The sequence below is a fragment of the Octopus bimaculoides genome, chromosome 12 (assembly GCF_001194135.2).
Source record: "Octopus bimaculoides isolate UCB-OBI-ISO-001 chromosome 12, ASM119413v2, whole genome shotgun sequence".
NCBI classification, from domain to species: domain Eukaryota; kingdom Metazoa; phylum Mollusca; class Cephalopoda; order Octopoda; family Octopodidae; genus Octopus; species Octopus bimaculoides.
The window spans coordinates 67366509-67380330 of NC_068992.1; the positions used below are offsets into that span (position 1 = coordinate 67366509).

At 36.0% G+C, this 13822-nt stretch overlaps 2 long non-coding RNA genes across 2 annotated transcripts in view; one reads left to right on the forward strand and one right to left on the reverse strand.

Moving 5' to 3' along the window:
- Window positions 1-262: 262 nt before the first annotated feature.
- The window catches only part of LOC128249172 (uncharacterized), a 60930-nt gene continuing 47370 nt past the window's right edge, over window positions 263-13822 (forward strand). The window contains exon 1 of the long non-coding RNA XR_008265268.1: window positions 263-347. This is a non-coding gene — a long non-coding RNA (uncharacterized LOC128249172). The remainder of the gene's footprint in view (window positions 348-13822) is intronic.
- LOC106884482 (uncharacterized) lies at window positions 2232-6202 on the reverse strand. The gene is made up of 3 exons (XR_001411248.1): window positions 6120-6202; window positions 3118-3181; window positions 2232-2475 (listed from the first exon to the last, which is right to left on the reverse strand). It is a non-coding gene; the product is annotated as an uncharacterized LOC106884482 (long non-coding RNA).

Consider the following 13822-nt stretch of genomic DNA (forward strand, 5'->3'; position numbering starts at 1 on the left):
TATATATTGTTAGGAAATTATAAATTATTAAACAGGAAAACAGTTTTCATGCTGCACTGTAAGGGTGAAGTCCATTGTTAAAATGGGGGACGCTATAGTTACTAGCCAAAACTCTGAAACTATGACAAATTGGGTAGACCCTGGCAAACTTTATAAACAGAGATAATTTTAACCTTCCCCCTCCCCCACAATTTTTTGTGACTGTTTATTCTGTAAAGTTTTTCAATTGAATTCTGGAAGCTATGATTAACTGCCTGCTTAGATTATGCACTTAGTGTTAGGCATTTATGGATTTATGTTATGCTCCAAGAATTTCTGTCACATCTGGGTGAATACCAAAAAATCTCGTAAGTTATGCTATATTATTTATGTGAATTTTGGACCCTGCATTTGTGAAGGTTGTGTAGTAATTTTGCTAGCTATTTTCTTTTAAGATAAATGTTAAATTTTGCATAAATAGCTAAAGGGTGTATGAATTTAATTTTTCATTTAGCCAATTGTTTTGTACTAGACAACTAACTGTAAATTTCGTCAAATGGTTACTCACCTGCTTGTATGAAGCAGTTGTGTGTGAATTTCAATGAAACTAGCATTTTGTCTGACTATTTAATTTAACTATAATTATTGATGTAGTCTGGCAGCCGTTTTGTGTCATGAACTTTTAGTTTAAATGGTTGCTTTGACATTAGATTTAATTATGTTTAGGTTCAAGGTTCGAAACCCAAGGTTGAATGCCGACTTGATAGAAGACAGATTTTATAAAGTCAAGGTTCGAAATCCACTATCGAAATTCGATTTTCGAAAACCGAATTTGTACTAAAGTGGAAATCCGGATTTTATGAAATCCAAATTTGTGTGAGTCTAATTTTGGTGAAACCAAAAACCAGGATATGGACTTCGAATTTCTGAACTGTATATATGTTACCCTTGTAACTTTTGACTGACTGGATGTCTGGTGTAGCATTTGCTGTTCATTCGTGTATATATTTGTTTGTATGTAAGCTCTTTTTATGCTGACCATCAATATTTTACAAAACATTCATGGTGTAGTGTCGTTTTAGAATTCACCCTATCCACGTTGATTCTGTAAATTCGCGTTATGGCCACCAGGCAGTAACAATATATCTATATATATATATATATAGGTAATCTTCAAGTTTAGGGGGATAAAAAAATAAATAAAAATATTCAAGGGAAGTAACTGAACGTCTTACCAGTATTCTCCGTACATCTCTCTTTATAAATAAATCACACACACGTGATTTGATTGACGTTAGGGTTAGGGTGTGATTTATTTATAAACAGCTAGAAGAAAACGGATATTACTGGTAAGTCGTTCAGTTATTTCTCTTGAATATTTTTATTTATTTTTTTATCCCCCTAAACGTGAAGATTACCTATATATATATATATATATATATATATATATATATATTTAATAGTTTTTAGTAGGTTTGTGTTAAGATAGTTTTTAGTAGGTTTGTGTTAAGATAGTTTGTACTAGAGTTTCATGTATATGCTATAATATTTTAGATTCATAATTTCTGTTTTAGTTGAAAATAATTTCTGTGTAACGCATTGGACAATTTTTTTCTGTACTCTCGTCGTCAGTAGTCTAGAATATATTTCTTATATTGCCGACCACTTACGTTAAGAAACAGTCTTGCATTTCCTGACGTTACTTTGAAAGAAGTACTGATGTGTCTTGAAGCGTTCATGTGACGTTGTCTTCGTGTGATTACACTTTACAACTCATACATTTTGCTACATATGCCACCATATCTATAAGACACTCTTGGTTAGATTTCGAGACATTTTATCAAGGTTTCTATATTTCTATACGTGTCAAATTTAAGGTATACCAGGCTATACTACTGTCTTGCCTTCTCTAAGGCATTCAGAATTGGACAGTCTATAGTGATCAGGCAGACAAGTTGCTTGCATATACGATGAGACTGCTGATAAGAATTATGAATATCCTTCCCTTTAAAGAGATTAGGAACGAAGAGATCGTACGGCGTGCTGGTCTGCCTCTTATGATGGAACTCCTCATTAATAGAAATTTACGTTGAATGGTGACTTACAAATCATTATTTCTTTACTGAAATATTCCACCCCATGTATCTGTAAACCGCACTTCCTATAGGTTGATGTTTATCAGAATAGACTTTAGTGTAAAATAATGCGAACTGGGAAGTTACAAAGATGAAAAAAGGAAAGAGACTACATACTGAATTACTGAAATCGTTTTATTCATTTTACTGATCCTGCCATACCATTAACATTACAGCAATCTGTGCTGGACATGATTTAATCAAATGATTTAATCAAGCTTTTGGTTGAGACACATTTTAGCATACTTGCAAGGATTAATGGCAAAGTGACTCTCCACGGAATGCAGGATATTTAGTTTATCACATTTCTCTTTCTGCTCGTTTCAACACTTCACTGAGAATTACCATTAATACCTAATTCCTGAAACAACAACGATGACAGTTAATAGCAATAATCACCGAATTTAAATCCCGTGATTTTTGCAATGGCTGTACACACATTGAGTAGCATGTGTAGATTATATTTCGGGTTACATAAAAGAGACTAATTTTTATCTGATGCTCTAAACACTCTTTTCTGTGAATTTAATATCGCACAATAACATGTTTTAGCTGAATGCTTTTATTCTTTCAAAGAACTATAATAGAAATTGGGACTTATTTCATAGGTAGAATTGGTTCATTTATCTGAAAGAATGTTCCAGTCAGTGAATGGTTTCCTAAGTCTATGAAACAGTTTTAGAATACAAGACAAAACTAAGCTATTAACGTATTTGAAAAGCATTCATAGTATTTGTGTACTTTCACTTACTACAGCAGGCATATCAAGTTTAGAGTTTGGGAGATCTGTGAATGAATCATTTATGTACTCGACAAAGGATAAACTTTTAGACATCTAAAATTATTGTATTATTGCTATGCAAAATATGGAATTAAACAAATATTATGGGAGCATAACTAATATGGACTGGTATAATAAAATGATATACTGATGCATCAATATTATAATTGATAATCTGAGATACATTTAACAAGGTAACAGGGGAAAATAAAATATAATTACCTGAATTCATAATGAAACACTTTCATTCGAATTGAAATCACGAGTGAGCAACTTTACAATACCTCTGTATTTTAAACATAGAAATATGTACAATAATACATTTTAATGTCTTGAATAATTTAAATTACGATGCGATATTATTTTCGTATATCTAGAATGGCTCTGAATTTTAACTTATAAGTCGTTACCTAAAATAACACGATAATCCTCCTCAGACGTTTGAGGAATCATATTGTATAGACATTGTACTTTGGCCTGAAGTTAATCATCTTGCCATTTTATAAAAAGCAAACATAAAATAATATATATATATATATTCGGAATTTTGTACTATTTTATTTTTGTTAGATTTTGAATCTCTCTGCATGCCATAACAGGGATATAAGAATAGAAGAATAAATCCCTTAGGTGACGTTTTATCATGAAATATTAAATTTTTATGATCCCAATAATTAATTTCAGTATAATAATGTTTCACTGGTTTCCATAACAACGTGATTGACTGGAATTCCAATGTGTAGCAAATGTTTTCATATATTAAAAAGGTGTCCTGAGTATTATGCAGCAACCATATATCTACCAATTTATTGTTCACGCACCTTTTCTCCATTTCTCTGTCTGTCAGTCTCTCCCTCTTTCTCTCTTCAAGGGGAGATAGTCCAAGCACTTGCATTCATTTACATCCAGAGACAACGGGAACTCAATTTCCCTGTGGAGTTTTCTCTGGAGACTTCGTGACCTCCGAGATAAAACACCTAGCATCAAGTGGACTGTTATCGAAAGGGTGCCACTATATTTACCCTCACCCCTAATTGTCAGCTGCATATCATCTTCCAGCCCGCAGTATCCATCAACAAGAAATATGAGGTATCGTAACGCTGTCAACAAAGACACCCCCCCTCTGATAAATATAAGCCACTGGCCGCCGACAAGCCTGATATACTTGTTTAGTACCATCCACCCCTAGCACCACATGCACCAAGGTAAACGTCACAAATTAACCCCCATGAAAACAGTACCGGAATTCACCACCAATCTCCTACATTTCTCCATGCCTGTCAACCTGCTTACTCTCACCCCATGTACATCACTCCTTGTGCATGACGACACGAGTACATGTGTGCGCGCTTCTGTGCGTGACACTGCATGTGTATCTGTTTACCATTTGCATACGTTTATGCGCAGGCGCACGCGCTTACATACATATGCAACCGTACGTGTACATGTATGTACACGTGCACACTTGTCTGTACTTGTGTGCATATGTACATGAAGATATGTGTGCATATGTACGTGTATGTGTGTGTATATATACATGAATATAAAGGTGTGCACGCGTCCGTTCGTGTGTGCGTGTGTGTATGTGGGTGCGCGCATTTGTGTACGTGTAAGTGTATGTCCTTGTGTGTGTATCTGTGTGTCTTTGCGTGTGAGTGTGTGTCTCCGTGTGTATCTGTGCGTGTTTGTGTATGTGTGTGCGCTCGGATGTGTGAATGTACATCTAAGCACATTACACACTCGTATATGTACAGATGCATACACCCAAATATATGAACATTTACATGTACATATATACACATATACCGGCTCATCTAACTCCCTTTTCCTCCAGTCACACGGCCGATTTCCTGTCCACCACGTGGTCAATTTCCTATAAGGCATGCGGTAGTTTCCAAATAATTGTCGCTGAAATAGCAACACCAAACTGTTATACCGAGTGACCTTTCTCCACTAGTCGCAGGTTAACGTCTAGTAGTAATCATTGACTCTCTTCAATCGAACTCTCATTCAGACTCCAATGGCTGAAGACTCACCACAAGGTTGAAACCAAGGAGTCAGTGTACCAACGGGTCTGAATCAAACGCTTGGTCCCTGGGTGTCAATCGAAGGACAGTGCACTCTGAGGACATATAGCGAGAATAATAAAACTCACACATCCAGTCAACATCATGGTGTTTGGAGTGATCACTAGTGATGTCGATATTATGCCTCCATTCATCTTCCCACACGGCCTCACATTCAACACGGATGACTACATCAATTGCCTGGAGGAGGTAGTATTGCCCTGGGTCTAGAGGATGGCTGTTGGGGGATCTTGAATCTGGCAGCAAGGCTGCATGCACACCTGCAATGGTTTTCTCAGCTCTGCTGGTTGTAGGTCTCCCAGAACGTTCGTCAGTATCGACATTTTTCGGCTATGTTTGAAACGTCAGAACCACTCGTATACTTATGTACGGCTCATACACTCCTCTCCATACACTTTCTGCAACTTTGTGCAGGCATCTGAGCTGAGCTCGCCATGACAACCTTCTCAATCATGATCAATGCGGCGATCACATGCAACACTCACCTTCTTTTCAAGCCCTACTGTAAACAGCGGAAGTGAACTAGAACGTTAAAAATGTGTGCGCATGAACAGCAGAGTTCAAGATCAATCAGTGGGAAGCGGATTCACTCTGCGTGATTTAGCTACGTTTCTATGGCAACAGCCAGGATACTTATTGATCAGACCTCGTATGTTTACGACTCATATTTCTCGTCTGTTTAACACATATCAGAATAAAATCATTACTCCTATTGCTTTTTGCCTTATTCAAAAATTTTATTGAAATATCCTGCCATGATGAATTAAAATTCTATTGTTTTCGTCCATGTGTGGTTATCACGTATGCACCTCTTAGTATGCATCTACACATGTCAGCTTCAGTATCACCCAAGCAAATCACTGTGACTGTAATGTTCACTAAATTTCTCAGATAGTTATATACACAAGTAAAGTTCTATTTCTCACGAAAATCATTGGCATATCGGTGGGTGAGAAAACTTCGACAGTTTTTCTATTGTTTATAAAATAGCAAAATATTTAAAAACTATTTCAGTATACAGTACACTGAAATATTCTTGGTCTCGTTTGAAAGTCACTCTTTAATCATCACATGTAACGTCTATGAAAATAATGGTGAACAAGTAATTTAACGATTTTTTAATGGAAACGTACTTACAGAAATATCAAGCCACGTAACATTTACACATCGATATGTTTTACTATTTGAATTTCGGAAATATCTATTCATTTGGTTTTTTGTATTACCAGCATTTCTTGAAGGTAAAGGAAATTCAAAAGATCCAAAATATCAATATCAGAACAATCGGTTTGAACATACAAAAATTGCAATTCAAACAGGAATGGAGATATATCCATAAGGCAACGAGTGTCTTCATGAAATTATACAGATATTATTGTATATGTGTTCTTATTATTTGTAAGAGAAACTCGCCTGGAGCGGATGCGTAGGGTTTTTTTTTTTTTTTTTTTTTTGGCAAATGCAGTTCGACAGCAATGATATGTCATAAGTCTATGACGATTGTTTAGAAATGTTCCCAGTTAAGACTATTTAGAAGAACCTTTTTCAAATGTTTATATTGCCTTAACAGATAATTTACAAAAGACAACGGTGGGTGTGATTAAAGAATTTCTGTGTGTTATCCTCAGGGTTAATTAAAACTTCTATTTATTATCCTTAGGATTTATTTAAAAAGTTTTCTGCGTAATGGTTGTGAAAGCGCAACACTTTTCTATAACATTTGAATGATAGATTCATATAACATGTTGCATTCGATGGTATTCTCAATTAAAGACCAAAGATATGCTGCTATATACCTAAGACTTCATGTTATGGTGCTTTGCACTACAGTATACTCCTCTTTATGTTTACATACGACCATTTTATTTATATAAGCCGAGTAAATATTCTTCTCTATGTATATGGTATTTGTGATTGATTGCGTTTAAGAGTCTGAAGTCATGCCGAATAAAGTTTCATCAGAAAAGCCAACTTAAGCTTTAGCTGAAATGTCTTAGGTGTATCAAAAATATCTAAGATATTTCTCGTCATATAGAACTATGTTAAATAAGGCTTCGCTTAATACAACATAACACAAAGCTGCCTTAACAAAATTTTCAGTATATTTCACAGCTGACATCAAAGTTATTCCCTGTAAAGGAATTTAAAACTAAAGAATCTATCGAGGCAGATTAAATCATTGTGTTCATCTTCTTATCACGGAGGACCACCTATGTTCATTCGGATTAAGATCTTTTCTGATACTGGTATCAACCAGTTAAGGATTATAATGATTTAAATAAAAAAGACAAATAAAAAATTAAATACATGCGAAATGCTTATAGATTTACCCCCAACAGTATGTATATTATACACGATAGCATTTTCAAAACAAAATGCAATGCTTATTGTGTGTGTATGTGCCTGTGTGTATAAATATATGCGTGTGTTTGTGTGTGTGTGTGTGTGTGTGTGTATTTGTATGCCTGGATGTCTGTGTGTGTACCTAGTAAATGATCACATGAGATATGGTGTGCATGCTGAAGTGTGATGATGCTGTGCATTCAATGTATGGTGATGAGAGTGTTTCTGAAGATAAGTGTGAATGCAGTGGGGGATGGGCGAGTACATATTATTTGGTGAAATATGTATTTGGTGGTGTGAGAGAGAGGCATCATGGCGTCAGTGGGTGTTTCATGGTTAAAAGTAGTGACGTTAATAAAAATGTGTGCAGTAATAGAGGCTTCGTACTCAAGAAAAACAAGAAGAAGCACATCTCCTCTGTGTACATGAATGATATTTCATTGTCACCTTTAAATTAGGAGGTATTGATTATTATAATTGTGCAGCTCTTGACATAATGAAGGCATTAAGTATTAACAAACAGAGCTAAATCCTATATAATATTCACGTTGTAAAGTGACATTGGTGTCAGCTATGTATTCTAAATAAGGGACATGGGAGTTTTAAATTCACAAGATCAATATCAATATACTTCCCAGAAAAAAAAAAACAATTTTAAGAATATTATTGCCTTTTGCGGTGGAATGAACACATATCATATAAATATGAATATAGCGATGAAGAGCATCACACATTTGAGTAACCGTACAAGATATAACACAGAATACACATTACATCGAATGTAATAACAGAAAAAGTTTAAACATATAATTTAAACGGAAAATCATACACGGGAAATATCCATGGTTGTCAGGAAAGAGAACACTGACTGCGTCTTAGTTTTCCTTCAATAGAAAATTGTTGATGGTGATGGTGCAGCTGGTTAGTATTCTGGGAGATTGGGGTTGTTACTTTTGTCGTTACGGAGATATCCCTCTGTGTCCTCCAATCGCTTCTGTTTCTGTTCCCTGTTTTTGTGCATAATATTCATACCGGACAAAATATTCACTGATTGCATTTCCTGCCATTCACTGACAATCACATCGACGTCTTTTCTGTGAACTCTACTGGGAACACTTCGAGGTTCAAGAGGATTAGAATGTGCATTAATTATTCCTCACCTCATATCTTCGTGATTTCAGGTGTGACTTCTTGGCCTTATTGTCGACAAACTAATACCAACCTCATTCAGGCTTGAACCGATGCTCGCATTTTTCTACCTAAATACTTTGGCACACGTATATAGGAAATTGTATGACATGTCTTCTGAGATGTTTACTTGCTTGCTATTCATTCCTATTACGCATATAGATACATACAATTGGCTCCGACAATTTGAGGTGCTCTTACAAACCAGGATCAATGCTAATTGTAATCATTGTTTCGTTTGTATGAGTCTATGAGTCTCTAGAGACATATTTAATTTCTCTCTCCCACTCCATAATAAGGTGTCTTCGAAGAATACTGAATCGCTTCGTTACATACTGACCCCATTTTTTGGTGTAATCACCTTTGACCAATTTAGAAGTGACGTTAGCCAAAAGTGACAATTAAGAAATCTGTCTTGACAGCTACTTCAATCAATAAGCTTTCTCTGTATAATGTCATTAACGCTAATTAAATTAGTCTGTTTTTGTTTCATTATAACAATTTTCTTCTCCTATGTCTATGTTATGAAAAAACGATTTTTTAAAAGTTTTGATGAACGCGTCAGCTTTTACAGTCGTTTCCATTTTCTGCATGTTGGCGGGCGGTGTGGGGGGCGCATCGTTGTGTTGTGGTAGAAATCTTTATATACAAATATAAAAGAGAAAATCAAAATATTAAAAGTTCCAACTTGCTTATTTATTTTCAAGAAAATATGCCCCAACGTTGCTCGGAAGATTCTGCTTTGTATAATACAAATGCGAGAAAAATGTTATTTGATAATACAATATCGAAATTCTACCAGTTACCAAGAGCCGACAAGAAACGGGGTTCAAGAGTGCTACAACAAGTAAAAGTACTATTACTATTATTATCATTATTATTATTATTATTATTATTATTATTATTAAGTGAGCGAGCAGGCACGATTGTTAGCGCATTGGACGAAATACTTAGCGCTATTTTGCCTGTTACTATGTTCTGAGGTAAAAGTCTGCCTGGGTCGACTTTGCGTTTCATCCTTTCGGGGTCGATAAATTAAGTACCAGTGAAACACTAGGGTCGATGAAATTGACAATCCCCCTCCCCCGAATTTCAGGCCTTGTGCCTATAGTATAAAGTATTATTATTATGGAACTGCAACCACAGTACCATGTCTACGTTTCACCAATTATCTTCTATCTTGTGAACTTACAGAATTGTCAGTTCGTTCTCTACGCCCTAAAATACTGCTGCTACCAGCAAAGATATGCTCACTTCTAGTGGCCCCTCTGCTACATTCATTTTGACAAGCTTCTAACCGAGATATGTCCAAATTAACCCTAATTTCTCTCTTTCGATGGTTGTTGTGGCGTTTTCTTTGTCTAGTTCTTCTGTTGCGAACCGTTCCTCCCCGGCTGTACCAAAGTGTCTCCCACGGGCAACATAAGTTTTTGAGTCTTAAACCTGTCTCGAGCACTCTTAGGTCTGGGTCTGCGTCGCTCGAACCAGTCTCCTTGTCTTTAATGTTATACATATATATAATAAATAGAAACATTTCTAAATCGGTCAAAGAGAGGCATTCGGTAACAGTTCTTTAAAGACTATTTGCCAACATATTGTGGTTGTCCTGGGAGGGACGATTGTCGCTGTTGTTTAACCATAGGTAATATCGTTTCCAGCTGGTAATACGACACATTATCTGTATCCATATGTGCCAGTCGTGGTAATGGTAGTGATAGTGGTGGATACTGTATTTGTGGCATTTGAAAATATATCTCGCTCGTCACTGCTTCTGCTGTTGTTGATGCTTTCGTTGTTTCCGCTGCTGCTGATGCGTTTGCATCATTTCACGACGGCGTCGCCTCGTCGCTTGAACACAATATAAAAGCGATTATTCCAACAATTGTCAATTCCCGCGATTTCGGAAGCCATATTTGATATATTTGTTTTAAGATATTACATTTGCAAATATAAATCTCAAAATTCGCTCTTTAAGGCGAATTCTCTCAGGAGCAACTCGCCTCACTTGTAACGAAATGGATTATTTAGTTAAAAGTTCAACAAAACTTGGAATAGCAACTTGTAAAACAACAAGTTTTAAAGAAAATTTACGAGTCACGAATTGTTATTATTATTATTATCATTATCACACGAAAGGATGAGTCTCCTCTCGTATGACGATGATGATGATTATAATAATATAATAATAATCCTTTCTACTAGGAGCACAAAGCACGACATTTTAGGGGATGAATCCACTCGGTTGGATCGAGCCAAGTTGGCAACTCGTACTTATTTTATCGACCCAGAAAAGATGAAAGGCGAAGTCGACCTCGGTTGAATTTGAATACAAAACGCAGTGACGGGCGAAATGCTGCCAAGCATTTCGTTCAGCGCGCTAACGATTCGGCCAACTCACTGTCTTGATAATAATAATAATAATAATAATAATAATAATAATGGAAACTGATGACGGGTATCATATCAAGCACCATATTTAAGTACCTCGATGAGAACGATGTATTACCAGTGGAGCAAAAAGGGTTTAGACATGAGAGCAGAGGAACGAAGGATTAATAACTAATCGATAAGGCTATCCTGGCTGATTGCAAGAAGAGACACACAAATTTGGAGTTGGCATGGGTGGACTACTGGGAAGCATATGACATGGTCCCACACTGGTGGATTATTGAATGCCTTAAACTGCTCAAAGTCGGACATATGACCGTGAACCTAATGCAAAACACAATGACGACGAGGCGAACTGAACTCCCAACATGGGGAGATAAGCTGGGGGTGGTAAATATTAAAAGAGGAATTTTTCCAGGGGATAATCTCTCCTGTTTGTTGTCTATATACTGCCACTAACGAGCGTTTTATGAAAGATGCGTGTGGGGTGCATACTAGGCAGGGAGAAAGTAAACAACCTGCGGTTTACGGAGGATCTAAAAGATATTCGCTAAGACTGAGAAAGAAATTGAGAGTTTGACGGCAACTGTACAGATGATTAACAAAGATATTGGTATGGAATTTGAGATCGAGAAATATGGTGTAATGATTCCCAAAAGTGAGAAAATCAGTAACAGTCATGGGATCAAGAAGGAAAGTGGTGAAACTATAAAGGAAGCCGGAGAGAAAGGATATAACTACCTGGGTATCATTGAAAGAAACAAGATGAATGAACACAAGATGAAAGTAATGGACAGGAAAGACTATTTGAGAACTCAGCTGCTGCTACACATATTTACACACGCATCACAAACAATATATAATAAGCTTACTTTCTTTCGGTAATCCTGATACGGTATTTCCTCTCACTGCTTATAATTTAGAAATAACTACTAACGTTATTTTTTTTAGATGTCCTCCTGTCAGCGATACAGTTTACACATTTATCTATTCCTCACGTTACCCAATATCTGGTAAATGATGCAATCAGATATTTATTGTCGATTCTGGAACTTAGAATCTTCGCAATTTATTCGTAATTGTTCTTAGATAGAAATGGATTGTATTAAGTGTAGTGAAGCTACACTACCGTCGGTAGTTGTTATGTAGTCGGGTGTATTGTGAAATCAATTTCCCTGGTTTTTTTTTGTTTTTTTTTGCCCTTCATCCGCTGTTAGTTTATATAACACTAATGTGGCGTTGTTGCAATCACCTTTAACCACTTCTATCCTAATTATATCATGAACATACTTATTATCGAAATCATAATATTATCACACTAGTAATTATGTATTCATATTTATTATCGACAATATTTTCATGTTTTAGTATGTCGACAAATAGTTGACTTTCAGATCAAAGTATCTCAATATATATATTTATCATTTACGTTAATTTGTTCTGATATGCAAGATACAAACCATTCGATGGTTTATTTTGGGTGGTAGTAAATTAGCTATATAAGATGTATGCCTATATCTGCTCTAATTTTACAGATAACTTCATCAGCAACCTGCAGCTAAAATATTGTATAAGTGGAAGATGCACATATTATATTAAAGGAGTGACTGTATTGAGAGAGAGAGAGAGAGAGAGAGAGAGAGAGAGAGAGAGAGAGAGAGAGAGAGAGAGAACAGGTATTACTAAGAAATAATTTGAACACATCCTTTAAAAATAAAAATCAAATTAAATTTCCGTAATAAATCTTACATTATACGGATAGATGCAGAGATATGGCAAATTATAAAATATTTCAAAGTAGGTTTTCCGTGACAGAAGTTAATGAACCTGAGCGAACATTCGGTATAGGTGGTGTACGTGATTAAAGCGCGAGTAACATGATTTATGACCGGAGGTGATGATTAATGACATAAACGTTAGCAATAACATATACATCATATGTGTGTCCTTCTTATATATGAAGAGTGACATGTAAACTTATAAATATTTCATACACATATTATGCACTATATCAGTATATATATATATATGTGTGTGTGTGTGTGTGTGTGTGTGTGTGTGTACCTATATATTCAGCGTGCGATGGGTGAATTGGCGTCATTTAATATTTTAAATTTCACGCATGCGCAACATGTGTTTTTGCTTTTGTCGACTACACAGTATAGAAGGGTCAGTTGGTCACCGTCTGTGAGAAAATACAACACAATGACACAATTCTGTCAGGAATTTGGACACATGTTGTACTGCTTGGCGCCGAAATAATCTCCAATACGAATATTTTAAAGTGTTTGGGTGTCAATCTGATGACACTGCAGAGGATTCGAAAAGAGTTGAATGAGTCTAATGGGGATTGCAAAAGTACGGCAGCTCGAAAAACTCATTCTGACAACTGTGATAAGGAAAGACTCCTGAATTTGTTGGGGAGATCCAGGCCATGATTGACAACGATCCTTCCAAGTTAATCAGGTCTATCGTTAGGGATATGGGACTTTCAGGCTGGTAGTTCATTAAGATATTTGGTATTCCTCGTAGAAGATGAGAAATAGTCAATCTTTATCGCAAGCCGTCCAGGAAAAATGGAAAGACCGCACTACGAAGCTTTTGAACAAACTCAATCATTCCTCCCATCCGAACATGCTTTAATTTCTCTCAGACGAAGCAGCTGTCAGAGGAATAGTGGAGAGGAGGGTAGGCAGATGAAGAGAGGAGGGGAGCTGAGCCCATGTGATGCAAAGGAGTTTGTTGGGGAAGATGTGCGAAGTGAAGGGGCCGGACTGGAGTCACCGGAAGGCTCGGAGAATAGATATTTACGCATATATATATTCACATATATATATATACATATATACATATTCATATACACATATATATATGTGTATTGATATATATATATATATATATATATATATATATATATATAT